Genomic DNA, 15,373 nt, shown 5'->3' on the forward strand with positions numbered 1-15,373 from the left:
GTGAGGGATGAATTGATGGATGGGAGGATAAGCACTCAGTGTCCTTTCTTTAAAGATTTGTTATTGTACAGTACTGTCTCCCAGTCATTTTTGGTTGGTGTTTCAGTCTGAAAGCCCGTCCACGTGCTCTTTTGTATGGGAAAGCAATAAGGCCCCATTGAATGAAGCTGAATGGACCTGCCATCCTTAGGGGCTGAGGCCTGAGGACTCCTATTCTTTAGCCCCCAATCTAATTGGAGCTGAAATGAAATGGAGGTTTCTTATGAAAATAGGCTTTGTTTGGCCGCAAGGCTGGTAATTCATAAACAATAAGCAGGGCCCCATTGTGTAGATAATAATATATTCATGCTGCTGGAGATGGGGAGAAGGCAAAGCGAAGGCTGAGGATATATAAGGAGGATAGGCAGAGACAGGGATGGAGAGTGGAGGGATAAGAGGAAGGGGAGGAGGAAGACTAGGGGCTAATAGCAAATAGTGGGTCAGAGAAAATTGGTAATGGTTGGGTAGAGGCAGAGGACTTATTATAGGAAGTGAAAGGACTAAAAGTGTGTAGGAGTGAAAACTGAGTGAGAGTTGGGGGTGAAAATGATGGGAATAGGAGAGATAGACAAGATATGAATAAGGCGAGGAGGGCGGGAGATTGGGAAATGGCTTTGAGTACTTCTGAGCCTACAGGTGACTGGTTTGGCAGCGGTGGGGGGAGAAGGCAAGTGAGTGAGAGTATCATAAAATGGAATAGGTTGCACAGTGCAAATCTGTGTGGAGCGGTGGAGCTGATGGAGTGGATTGGTCAAGTGCAGAGATGGAGCAGAGCAAAGCAGTCAATGTCTAACAGGCGAGGAGGGAAGATGAGAGAGGGGAACAGCGTGTCTGCGGTGTTTTAAAACTGACAGCAGGGCTTTCAGCGCCTGGAGACATGATGGGTGGCTGAGAAAAACAGGTGAGCTTTCATGCCACAATCGGTGCATCAGCGTGTCTAGATTATCTCTCACTGTTATCATCTGTTATCATGCAGGTCAAAGCTGCTTCAGGGAGATGATGCTCAGCTGAGTCTACACACTCAGAGGAAAGTGTCGGACATTCTCAAACAGCAGGACCAAAAAGTGCTGGACTTAAGTGCTCTGTGGAGTGAAAGACTGACTCAGGGGAACCCCGCTTCCTGTAGCTGATCTGACCAGCTGTCACTGTTCATCTTTCAGGCTTTTTACCAATTCATTGGGGAGTGATTACAGACTGTTGGACTGGAGATACCCATTCCTCTGGATGCTTTGGGAAAACACTTCTTCTTTTGTGCTTCCTTTTTTAATCCTCTATTTCTATTTTTTTTACTAACACTTTATCCTGGACAGTTGAGACAGTGGAGGATGTTGAGGACATGAATGCAAAACTGAAATTGTAAACACGTCTGATTTTGATTATACTGCCTAAGAGATAGATGTCTTAACTAATGGTGAGTAAACCTGAAATGGCACTTTATTTGGGTGGACTTGATCTGAGTTTGTGTGCGTTTGTCTGAGTGTGTCAGGGGACTATGCATGCTCCTGCACAGACAGGAATGACTTAATCTGCATGTGCACGCAGTACTGAGGGAAATACACAATCCAAGTGCAATGTCAAGTGTCCAAAGTAATTCACATAGTCTAGCTGTGCTCCATAGTCCATACCAGTTATTTTTTGTAAAATGAAAAAAGTTATTCTGCGAACTTGTGAAGTGAAGGAGTCATGAAAGTATGCATCACTCCAAACATATTAAACATACAAACATATTTAAACTGTGCACAGGTATGTCTGTGTGTGTGTGTGTGTGTGTGTGTGTGTGTGTGTGTAGCCTTCAAGCCTTCTCCCTCACTGTGAATGTATGGCAGAGTATGAAACATAAAGTTTTAACGGAGATTGCGTTTTAAAAAATTAGTCAGGTTGTTATAGGTGACATATTACTTTGTGTACTTAAGAACACAGAGGACATCTATTCTTTTCAAGCTTGTTATTAATATAGGAAGATTAAAGAAGAGAGAATTCCTGCACACTGTCCTTTACTTGCAATCAACTTTTTTACAAGTGCAATGTTTTGGTCTTTTGACCTTCATCAGGTAGAATGGAAAACTTCAAGCTAAGGACTGAGACAGAAAAAGTTTATTGCAAGTAAAAGACAGTGTGCATGAATTTTATTTTTTGCCCGTGGCCTTTTTCTTTTACATACCTGATTTTTTTAATGTGTGCATTAGCTTTCACAGTCAAGATTTATATGGGAACATCAAAATGTTCTTAGGATTAATTTTTGTATGGTTGCATAAAAAAATCAGGAAATGGATATCAGCCAAAAATGTAAAACATGCAAATAATGCATTTTGCTTTTTTTCCCTTGCTGTTGCATGGGCGTATTGGCCAAGAGGTGGTGGTATTGACTTAGGTCCAAACGTGTGAGCACTGCACACTTGACACTGTGAGTTTTTAGTTTGAGCCACTAGATGTCAGTATTTATCAACCTATGAACCACAATGGCAGCACCTCAAACATTTCCAACATGCGACTCAAATTCAGCATAAAGCTGAACATAATTGCTGATATTGTCTCGGTTTTCCTGCATATGTATGCACACATGGTGTTTATTCAATTTATTATAGAGTGTAACAATGTGAAAACAGAAACTTGACATTAAGGTATCATGTAAGGGCTTATTATTTGTTATTAATGCTTTAGCAGTGTTTTAAATATTCTAAATGATAGTTTCACTAGCTTAATCTCAGCAGGATGATTAGCCTAAAGTACTTAAAAAAGAAAAAGAATGAAACTGCCTTTCTGTGCTGGCCTTGGAAAAACTGTAGAATTGAATATTTAATTGCATGTCACAGTAAAGGTTAGGCATTTTATTGTTAATCACATAGTTACTCCAACCACAAGATGGCAGTCACACATAATGTAAGTCCCCTCAGCTGTCTGGATGTGTGTGTGCCGGGGGGGCATGGAAGGGGCTCGGTGTGTATGCTCTCCACATGCTTTTGCATATAACAAGATGTCTTTACATTGATGTTCTGGATATGTCCGCCTCTATCCTGCACGTGTGTGTCTTTTCATTAACCTACAAGTATCTGTGCGAGCGAGCTGGATGTCTCCCTGCTGGAGGTCCTTGTATGTTTTGTTTATTTGCATGCAGCAAAGTGGTTGCTGGCGGTGCTGGTCACTACAAGTGGCTGGCATTCGGAGCCTGGTAATCAGGCTGCGGGCAAACTGGGTGGCAGCGCTCCGAATGGTTTGCTGGAGATTATCCCAAAATTATCCATGAATTATCCCTCAGAATTACGCCATTCCAGTCAGGCCTTGTCCATTGATGGGACTGGGAAGAGGGAGAGTGTTGGACGAAGAAGTGTGTGTGTTGCACGCGTTGTCAGGGGGAGATTTGGATGGAGCTGTGTTGGTGTCTGTGTCATGGTGTGTGTATTTCTGTGTGTGTGCTCTGTAATGACTCTGGCAGTGTTGGTACATTGGGGTAATGGAGCATGTTAATCCACATCAAACAGCTATTAACAGCAGATTTTACTCATAAAAGTCACGAGTTACAGTAAGAGAAAGGACAAAATTAACATACATCTCGCAACCTGTGTACTTTTTTATTTTTTAATCTCAGTCAGCGGTGCTTTGTTTTTCCAATAGGCATTTTTTGTTGTGCCAAAAAGAAACAATTGTGCTCAAATCTAATGCAACAGAAGTTTGGCGTCTAGCCCTCTAACTAAACTATCATCAAATCCCTAAAATCTGCAACAAGCTGCTGTGTAAATGTTGTGTATGTCAACATTTTCATGAGAGGTGTTTATTCCCAGAGCTACAGGTTTTCATGCCATTTGAAGCATTGTATTAAATTCATTTCTGTGTGGCTGCTGTCACTGCACATCGTGCTGTCATTATAGTCTGGGTAGATAGGAGGGACTAGTTGCCTGCTTGTGTGTGGCTGCTGGAGCCCCAGGAGGATGAATGGTGCTGGTGAACCTCTCTGCGATAAGTGTTCGGTAAACGGGTCAGTGGATTGTACTCCGAGGCTCAATCTGAGCTATTTTCCCTGACAGAGAACACAAATTATCCCTCGTATTCATCCCATAAACAGACCACCAGTGGTGCAGATTCCACATAGTTTGTTGTGGCTGTGTTTGTGTGCTCAATCACGCTGTTTTCTTGTGCTTTAGCTGAACACAGGGCCGCTTGCACACGTGAACCACAGTATGGGATAACACATGCACGCTTTCACCCACTCAACAAAGTACAAATGCAACGCACAACTCGCAAACAGATGAGAGCACAACTACTGAAGACAAGAAAACAATTAAATGTAGAGCGTGTGCAAGTGGATGATCACAATGAAACACACACGGGCAAGGAAGAGGAAAACGGTTAGAGGCAAAGGGGAACGAGAGTGAGAGGCCAAGGTGGCGAAAGGTTAAGTACCCTTTTTTTTGGATGCTGTACTTCCTGCAGGGCCTTGTTCCTTGACCTGCTGGTTAGAGAAGGGAGGTAAAAAGGGAGAGAGGGAAAGGGGGAGAAAAGGCTAAAGCTGCATGCGTGGTTGCAAGGTGAGAGGTGGAAGAGCTAAAATGGGAGGAGTATTTGCCTCTGGCTGATGGGGAACAATTGGACACACAAGGGGAGGCACGCACACACACTCGAACTAGAAACAAAAAATGGACATTCTCACATACACACACACACACACACACACAAATGCCGCACACACTCAGAACTACAGTCCCAGCAGGCTATGAACTTCAGTGCAGTTGTTGCCATGGCGATACACTGAGTTTCTGACCCCCCGACTCCATTTTTCCTGCCGCTTGGCTATTGAAAGAGATGATTGACAAGTGTCCAAATGTCAGCCGACCCAGCCGGCCACACAGATGGGGGGGTTGGAGGGGGGAGTGGGGGGCAGCCATTTTATGTTACTCTTACACACAGGGAGGAAGATGTTTGTGTGTGTATGTGTGTGTGTTTATGTGTGTGTGTGTGTGTGTGTGTGTGTGTGTGTGTGTTTGTGTGTGTGTAGATACATGTATACATGCACTGTTAATGCTGTACTTAAATAGCAATTGTGTCTAACCCCTTGCTGCGAACAATACGTCGAACAAAGCTGACACACATACTGTAGATATTTACACACATGCACAAAGAAAGCTTCCAAATAAAGCCCCCTTTTGAATGCGAGACAGGGTCGTATATTTGGTTTGTCTTTTGAGCTGCACCGATAACCCATTCAGTGAAAAGCTTGGGGTCGGTCGGTTGGTTGGTGGCTATTGAGTTTTTAGTGCTCTGCATATTTATGTGTGCAGCCCTGATGGACTGAATCTGCATGAATCCACTTATTCCTGTATCAAATATGATAAACAGTAGTTTACATGTGGCGCAGCGTCTTACACAAACAGTCCCATGTCGTCTATGAGGCTTTTTGCTTATTTCAGAATATGTTTCTCCACATTTTACCTCCTGGTTTTTGTATCCTCTCTCTCTTTCTCACTGTCTCATTGTCCGCAGGCTTAAAGGGAACGGGCTTATCTTGATCACCCACAGCAACACATTAACCTCTCCTCTCTTATCTCTACACTGGTCATTAGTGCCAAAACCCTTAACGTCCTATTGACAAGGGCCACCGAACTCTGCATTTGTGTATGTGTGTGTATATGTATGTGTGTGTGCATGCGTTGAGTTATCGTAGGTGACATGCGGTTGAGATCTGCTGAGTTGGTGATCTGAGCCGATAACATTATTAGCCTGTGGTGTGTGTGTGTCTGTGTGTATACAGCATGTGTGCGTATGTGCAAAATATAGCAAAAGAGAGAATGAGAGGGGAAAATACTGCAATATATCTTTAAAATGTGTTTGCGATTATGAAATTGAGCAAGTGGACTAGTGGCTTTTCTGTTGATTATTTAGTGATTGTTACATTTTAAAACATTACATTTATCATTTTAGTCATTAGTTATGTGTATGTATATATATATATATATATATATGTATTTGTGTGTGTGTGTGTGTGTGTGTGTGTGTGTATGTATGTATATATATATATATATATACATATATATATATATATATATATATACATATATATATATATATATATATATATATACACATATATATATATATATATATACATATATATATATATATATATATATATTGTAAGAGCTTGTGATTTATTGCCCTTTCTCAACTGCATATTATAGCACCAAACGAAGACATTTGTTTTAAGTCTAACTACATTCAACTCAATTAACACATTTTTGCAAAATGGGATTTTCAAGCAGACAGACTGGCTAACATGAATGTTGCATGCTCCTAAACTGAACTTTTTGTATTACAGTCTACATAGTCCAGCTTAACTGAATACAATTTACATGAATACTGTACAGGTATTGTGAACAATGCAACTTGTACAAAAAAGTTATGTAGCCCCTCTAGCTACTGGCAAAGTTGAAAGTAAATTACTGCTACCTCATTATCATGGAGTGAATGGAAAAAGCAATTTATTCTGTCATCCTAGACACAACAATTTTAATTGCGAATTTATTAATTTCAATAATTAACTAATAATACCTGGTGTCCGTGTATAGATACAATATTGACACTTAAAATATTGTGATACTATGCTGTATCTTTCTACTAACAACTAACAGTTATTGTTGTTATGGATGCATCTGACAACTATTTGCTTGATTAATTGTTCGGTCTATAAAATGTAATAAATTAAAAAAGAATTACTTTCATGAAATCCACTGTAATGTCTTGTTTTGTCAGTCCAAAACCCAAATATATATCCAGTTGAATACAACCCTGATTCCAAAGAAGTTGGGGAAAAAAGTTTATCAGTTGGAATATTAACCTTGTGAAACCCACCTTCCGAGGTAGATTTAATGGAAGGGTTAGGATTAGACCAAAACAAAATTTGAGTCAAAGCTTGTAACAGAAGCACTGTAAAGCCAAACGACATCTCTGAGGCTTCATTTGAAAGGTAACATATTGTAGTTTCTGCAGTTGTGCTTATTTAGCATGAGGCTGAAACACAACAGAAACTGCATCAGTTCAAAAAACGTTTTTTTTCTAACCCTACAGCTACCCTTACCTGCTGGTGGTCAGCTGCAATTTAAGAGGTTTACATATACTGTCTTTGTTTGTTTTCAATTTAATATATATCACAAAGGATTAGCACATTCCACATTCTGCTTATTCACCTTAAATAGGCAAAGTCCAAACTGCTTTTGAATCTGGGTTGTATGACTAAAAACCAAACCCTAACCGATAAAAGGAGGAAATCTTCATATTTGAGTGGCTGAAAACAGCATTTCCTGCCATTTTTGCATAAAAATAGCTTAAATTAATCAATTATCAACTATTATCTTTCTGGCAATTGACTAATAATCCAATACTTTACATTGCATTACATTGCCACTCTTCTAGATTGATACAGTTTTATTTAAGATATTATCTGCATTTGACTCTCCTCCCACCTCAATACTTTGCAGGAAGATGTAATAATAATTCGAAGGCTAGTCATCAGTTTTGCCATGAGACCATTTAGTATAGTAAGTATTATAGTATTATAGTAAGTAAATTTAGTAAGTATAGAAGGAAAATATCCTGTACTTTCTGTCTCTAATGCGGCATTTGCTGCTGATGGAGCATTACACTTCAGCTCAGTCAAACAGCTGTCAACAGCGAGTGTATCGCAAATTAAATCAATTCAATGATATCATGTCTTGACACACTGCAATCAAATCACTTATAGCAGTAATATAACCACCTGCTTTAAACACTACTCGCACATCCAAAAGGGCTTGTGAAATACCAACAACAACAAAATATATCCTCACATGAATCAATTAATTGTGTTATTGTCATTTAAAATTAAATAAGACAACAAAAAGCATTGGATTGCATATGTTGCCTTGTTTTTTTGCAGACCGAATCATTAAAACCCATTCATTCCAACTGAAAAACAAATTCCTGATAATACATGTCATAGAGAAATTTCAGCGTTTAGTTTTGAGTTAAATGTGTGCCACTGTTTGTCTCTAAATGCAGTACTTATCTGTCTGTCTCTGTCTGTTTTCTGTCTCCTCCTGGCCCCGTGTGTGTTAGTGGGGCTGACAATCTAACAGGTTAAAAGAATAATTGCAACTCTATTTACCCCAAACAGCCTCTCCTCTGCACATAATTACATCCACACACACATACACGTACACAGACACACTATCACATACTGAGGCACACTCAGAGAGAGAGAGAGGGAGAGAGAGGGAGAGTCCCTGCACTAATATTTAGGTAGTAACAGTCATGTGTTTGAGTGAACCCTCCTCTTGTCCTCCTCTTCAACGCAAAGCACTGTTAACCACCGGCACTCACTGAGAGAGGAATACACCCTGCATTGACCGCACTCATCGTGCTGTGGCTGTGGATGTGCTGTGTGTGTGTATGTGTGTGTGTGTGTGCTGCACGAGAAAGATTGAGAGATGTGTATGTGAAAATATTATGACAACACTTCCTCCAAGGTGAGGTGCTCTATAGAAAAACACTGTAAATAATAGGACTGCAACTTCATTATAGATAACTTTTTTTTTTAAATTATTCCTTTTTATTATTTGGTTGACAATTTAATCTATACAACTGAAGAAAAATAGCTGCTTTATTACCCAAAGCTCAAGGTAACTTGCTTGTTTTGTTCAACTTACAGTTCAACACCCATAAAATATTCAGTTTACAGCTATATAAAATGGAAACTACAGCACTGCAGAGGCTGCAGCCACAGGATCTTCGGCATTTTTGCTTGAAAAATAGCCTCAAGGATTGTTTGTTAAAATTGTTTTTATGACTAATTAATACACTAATAAAATTAAGGCTGCCCTTTTATCATCAATTGGTCATTTTGGTTTAGTTGACTTTGATTTCTTTTGTCGATCAGTCCTTTTTTAATGATGTCCAAGCAACCTATGAGCACATCTCTGATAAACATGTGATTTAAAGTGGTATTTTTGCATTATTTGTGGAGAAATTAATCAATTAAATCAACTAATAGATTAGTTTACAAATCATATGAGTGTTAGTCGACAAAAAATTCTTAAGTCAAGGACAGCCACAAAAAAACAATATATGTTTTTCAGGAAGTTAAATTAAGTATATTTATTGTTTTTTAGTAGCAAACTGCCTTAATTATTGCTGCTAAATTATTATGTCAGTGCTTCATAGAATGGAATCGGATTAATCTGTGATTAACCAGAAATTCAAGTTTCATGAAGCTTACTTTTGTGCAATAATCACAATCAGCTTAATGGCCAAGCATATTTACACAAACAGAACATTTGCCTGGTTTCTATCTGCTGTCACTGTACTTATGCAGCCTAAATGATGACAACAAAGCTGAGGAAAGATTAAACATATACAGAGTTTATATTGGTGCTGGAAATCTTTGAACACTTGCATTTTAAAGTGTTTAAAACCTTGAAACTGCTTAAATATAGTTGATATAGGTTGCACAGTCTATTTACAAACAGGTGACACATTTTGAGACATGAAACATTGCTGGATTTCAATTTGTCACACTTCTGCAGGATGCAAACATAATTTGGGTTGTTCATAGCACAATAACATTTAAATTTAACGTGATGAATAATCGGTATACTGTAAATGCAGTAAAAACTATAACTATAAATATGTAATTTACCACAGCTGTCAGGTGCTGGAAAAGCTTGAAATTGCACCTTTAAGATGCTTAAACAGTGCTTGAATTTAAATTTGGAAAAGGTGCAGACAAGTAGGTGAGAAACTTTATATAAATAGAAACCCGAAAATACACCATATAATGTCTACATAGGCTACACACCAGACTGTTACAAATAGTGCAAAAAGTATAATTTTCTACGGGTAAAGTTATATTTTACATTGATGTGTACACATGCATGCACTGTACATAAAACTATATCTACAGTTTAAATCAAGTGTGACAGTGCAAATTATGTAAGTCATGTGACAATCATATTTAAACTGTAATACATACATTTGCAATTTGTCTTTGCAGTGGATACTTTTAATAGGAAAACCTGAGCGTGATATTTCCAGCAGAGCTCCAGGTGCAGCCTCTGTATCCAGTCTGCAGGTGAATGGTTTCAGTGCTGCAGTGCCCGTCTTCAGACAGTGGTGGCGCTGCTGCTGCACTGTGATTAACGGCTGCAGCAGCTATAGCGTGGATCCACTCACGGCTCCGGCATTACATTAGGAGACATTATCTAAATACTCAACAAAGTGAAATTGAATTTAGGGCTCCGTCTCCAAACCCCCAACCCCCCACCCTCTGCTGGTTCAACTGGCCCGCTCTAGGATCCATTCTCTCCTTATTGTTAGAGCGAGTCGAGCAGGATCCTCTGCTCCTCATCCACTCTCAAATTAAATCAGTCTCAATTTGACCTTTTTATGTACCAGAATCTGCTACAGATGTACAGTATGTGCATGCAAGTAACGTCTGACACGTGTGTGAATGTGTGTATGTGTGTGTGTGTGTGTGCCCACATGTGCCCTCATGTCAGCTCGCATTGCTCACAGTGAAGTGGGAAACAGCATCTCCCTATTTGCCGCAGAATAGACCAATTAGTGTTTAGCAACAGAGCAGGAACCCATGTGAATGTGTCATTGATTAGCAGGATTTGGCTAATCATCACATCTCATAAACTCACCCGCTAATGTCAGCTGGAACTCCTACAGTACGCCTCCTTCTCCCCGCTCAATCTATCCCTCCATCTCCTCTCCTCCCTTTCAGCTCCCTCTTCCCGTCTGTCTTTCCGCACTTGTCTTTTTGCCCATCTGTCTCTGTCTGTCTTCTCTCCCTTCCTTCCTCTGTTTTTCTCCCCTCTTCTCAATTTCTTCCTTCCTCTCTTCTTCTTTCTTCTCATTTTTTTCAACACTGGAGGGTTTACAGTAGAAGGAGCTGAGCAGATGCTGACTTTCCTCCTTGTACATCAGAACGGAGAACAAAAGTCCACATTGCTGCTGATCTCGAAAGACAATATGTACTTTTTAATTTGAATTGTCCAGTTATGTTTTACTGTACTTACCTTTTCATATTTTTCAGTTTTTGACATTTGTTAAAAAAAAAAAAAATCTTCAACAGGAGAAAGAAAACATCTGACACGGTCACTTCAACTTTCATCCATCCAAAAATATCTTTGTTGTTTCGTAATCTTTTAATCGTTTAATTGAAACCTCTCTCTTTTTTAATTTTGTCATTTCGGTTCAAAACGGTAAGAAAATACTCGAATTGGGGTTGTTCAAAAACAAAACAACAAAAGTCTGTGAAGTACCTTATCCCAAATCTAACTAAATTTTAGGACCTTGGCTTCACACGAAATTGGGCAAAGTGACAAAACAACAGCACGTTTTCTGTAATTAATGAAACGCGACTTGCTTTCAGAAAATTTTAATTATTAGTATATTATAGGCCTGCAAGTGTTATTTCCTTATTAATTAATGTGCAGATTAATTTCTTGATTCAATCAATTAATCCTTTTGTCTATTAAATGTTAGAATAAAAGGGAAAAAATGCTTTTATACTTTCTCAAAGCCCAAGGTGATATCGTCACACTCCAACATCTAAAAATAAAAAATCAGTTTATTATCACACAAGACAAAAAAAAGCAGCAAATCATCACAACCTGGAAGCTCAAACAATGAATCCATTTATCCTGTTGCTTTACTTATCATTTCAGTTCTATATATAATAACATTGTTTTAATTGGTGGTGCAGCAGTTGGTAAAAAAAAAAAAGAAGGAAAATTGACAATAGTGGCCACCTTGTGATTTTAATGGGATTCAATAAATTGGCACAAATATTACCTGAGCCTGTTTTTAACTAATCTTCAAGTGCACTTAAATCTAACCACCTACTCAGATATTGAATGTATTTGCTGTGACACGAACAGGAAGAAGAGTTTTTCTCTATTCATTTCATCTTTCTGCTTTTGAAATAAAAAAGAAATTAAATTAGCGGTTTTGTAGCTTTGCGTGTTGTGTAATAGGTATTAGTTATCATATTAATTAGCATCTGTTTGACACAGTATGGTGGCCAGCTGGGAGCATGAAGGAGGACATGCAGTGTGTGTGTGTATGTGTGTGTGTGTGTGTGAGAGAGACAGAGAGGTTGCATGGGGGAAACTCAGAGCGTTTGATTTGTTGTGTTGCTAATGTGACACTGATTATACAGGTCAGAGTAAAACAAAGCGGTGAGACGCTGCAATGCTAATACAGACGCTGTGATAACAGGGTTGTCATCACACACACACACACACACACACACACATACACATACACACACACACACACACACACACACACACACACACACACACACACACACACACATCCAACACAGATACACAGATATACCTTCATGTGAACATACATGTACATATACACATTTATGCATTCTTGTGTCCTTGTGAAACACATGCAAGGACACAGCAACACAGTCATGACACGCACATTCGCAGGTCATGGAAAAAACGTCTCACAATGACTTCAACAAACCACACTGAGCCTTTTTTTTTTATTTTATAAGAGGTAGACTGTTGCCATGGAGAGGAGAGGTTAGTGAATTTGACCTATGCTATCATGCTAGCTTTGGTCCCGCAGCTGTAATTTCAAATGAGAGAAAAAAATATGTGTTTCTCACTGAATTGATTTATCCCTATGTTTATGAGTAGATAAGTGCAGTGATGCTTAGATGGAGGGTTATTTTCACGGGGTGACTCTTTTGTGTGTATTGTGTTTATCTAGGCCACTGTTGATGTAGGGAGTACTGTAGCTCTTTTTCTTTCTTTGTGTTTGTGTGTGTGTGTGTGTGTTTGTGTGTGAGTCTTCCATGCCTGCGATTTGTTGGTGTGTGTGTGTGTGTGCCAATCTCCACCGCAGGTACGGGAAAGGCATGGGAGACGTGGTTTTATGAAGAGCGGTGCGTGATCAGACTGCCCTGCAGCGGTAACAAAATCAATCACAATAAGAATGAAAAACTAAAAGCGACTAAATAACATATAGCATGTTTATTCCCATGCAGTCGACACATAACCTGCTTTTCAATTTAAACTGAGCTAGTTTTCCGACGTTGGTTCAGCTCGCACTACCTTGAGGTGAGTAAAGAAAAATAAAGTCTTATTACCTGCAGCACCAGCCATCTAACCTACATGATCTGACACAATTAATCCATTTAATCCATTGTGTCAAACAGTGTGTGTGTGTGTGTGTGTATGTGTGTGTGTGTGTGTGTGTGTGTGTGTGCGCATAACATATGGAAGACGACAAGAGAGCAAATAGGGAGCAAAGATATGGTGGCCTGTCTGGGTTTTGGGGTAATTTGTCGGGGCGGGTGTGAATGTTGGTGGAGATGGGCGGGGACATGTCAATCATGCGTTTGACAGGGCCTTGTATAGGTTGTCATGTTGCCCAGCAGCCGAGGCAGAGGAGCCGCGGACCCGGGGGCCACGCAGGGGTCACCGTCTGCCCTAAACGGTCCCCTCGACAGCACCGGGTGCAGATAGGCGAGGCGTTGCTCCGAGGAGGTCAGCCCAGGGGTGATCCAATTCTCTGCGTTTGGGGCGTCGGGAGATTGTGTGCTCACCTCTGTCAACCCCTCCACATACAGGTCAGCAGAAATAAGATGGGTGACTCGCAACTGTGAAGACAAGGGTCGACATGAGAGACTATAACCTGTGTGTGTGTATGTATAATTCACCAAACAAGGTTCTGTCTCTTCCATCTTTTCTCAGCTGTCTGCACAGGCAATGTACTGGACACCAATGTGCTTCTTATTTGACCCTTAAAGGCCCCAGTGGGGATAGTGAGGGGGTGACTTTGCTCCTGCAGCCTGAGAGACTTCCATATTCATTGTTTCCCTTTTTCTCCCTCTCTCTATATACCTGTTATCTCTATTTCATTGTCTGTCTGTACTTATGTCTTTTACTATGTACTCTCAATTTGTCTTTCAACTTTCCTCCTCAGGGACACTTCTCACCTTGCTCCTATATGCTGAGGATGTTGACATACAAATTCTTTCCTTATTGGGGTATAATACAAATCAATCGCATGCCAGTTCTTTCAGTAATGTCAGCAAAGTGCGGACTGTGGAGGTGAAGGTTTTTTTCCCAGTTTTGATCAGTTTGTGTTGAAGGGCTTTTTATGTTGCACCTGCTAAAGAACACAGATGTAGCAAGACCTTCAAACCAGACTTGGGCTTTTTGCCTGACATTTCACCGGAGTATACGGTATATGGAGGCATTTATATTTGAGTCTAACGTCTGCTCTATCCCATTGTGATACTTCTGTTAGTACACTTCAGAAATACACTTGTACTGTTGTGGTGTTTACATTTGACTGGGTAGTGTTGTTTTAATTTGCTTATAAGATCAGCCAGTGATAGTCAGCCACAGGCATCATGGTTTATCGGCATTAGGTCAATTTCAGTTAATACATTTAACCCATGATTGGCTTCTATGCAATTACAGAGTAGTAGTAATTAAAGGGGAACAAAAGTATATCTTATCTTTTTTTTCTAAAGTTTTGTGTTCCTCGTTTCAATTGCAGCTTCTTCACCTGCCATTTTCACAAGTTTGAAATAGGTTGATAGTCCCGCCCCTTCTGCTGCAGAGTAGAGTTGGCGCCTGTTGCGGGTGAGAAGAGTCCAGGGTACCACACTCTTTTTCACAACTTTTTAACCGTTTTGAGTGCACACCACGATGACTCAACAGAGAGAGTGAAATAAAACAAGTGCACATTAACTAGGTTAATACGATAAATATCATGCATTGCACTTATTGTGTGTGCATTAAAGCTTGCTGGTAAAATCACCCGTGTGACAGCTGACAAAGGATCGGATGGGCTCAACAGACGTAACCGATCAGTTAAAATGACGTGACTGCCCTTGTACTGAGTCTAGTTTTGAGTGTGAAGTTGTTTGAATGAGCAGTTCTCATAAAATACCAGAGGCCATGCAATCAATCCATTCTGAACAGAAATATTTTTAATGGGTGCTCCACTACACTGCAAAAAAGCTAACTTATATTTTTTGGCCTAAAACAGTGATTTAAGTTGGTAAAACATGGAAATATAAATTATTGACATTTAGGGCAATAATGTAAGTTAGCAGAACAAAGCGAGCCAGTTGTATGCTCAAAAACAAGTTGGTGAGTTGTTGTTAATTATATCTTTACGTTGGGGTTCACAACAAGGGACAATAGTTCTGTTAACTCTTATTTCTTTGTTGTGAAATGCGCGAAAGCCAACTTTCCGAGTTGCACTTGAAGTCTCATTGTGGCTGTGCTTTGCTGCCTGAGCTTGAGTCCACACAGGTAATCAA

At 39.8% G+C, this 15,373-nt stretch overlaps 1 protein-coding gene across 3 annotated transcripts in view; it reads left to right on the forward strand.

The window, feature by feature from the left end:
• The first annotated feature begins 796 nt into the window (after nt 1–796).
• The window catches only part of sox1a (SRY-box transcription factor 1a), a 97,895-nt gene continuing 83,318 nt past the window's right edge, over nt 797–15,373 (forward strand). Inside the window, exons 1-2 of one of the 3 annotated variants that reach the window (XR_009395011.1) lie at nt 797–940; nt 1,016–1,450. The gene's annotated coding sequence lies outside the window, so the exon portion shown is untranslated. The remainder of the gene's footprint in view (nt 941–1,015; nt 1,451–15,373) is intronic. The other 2 variants (XR_009395012.1, XR_009395010.1) reach the window with 2 other exon arrangements.

Source organism: Centropristis striata, chromosome 10 (genome assembly GCF_030273125.1).
Source record: "Centropristis striata isolate RG_2023a ecotype Rhode Island chromosome 10, C.striata_1.0, whole genome shotgun sequence".
NCBI classification, from domain to species: Eukaryota; Metazoa; Chordata; class Actinopteri; order Perciformes; family Serranidae; genus Centropristis; species Centropristis striata.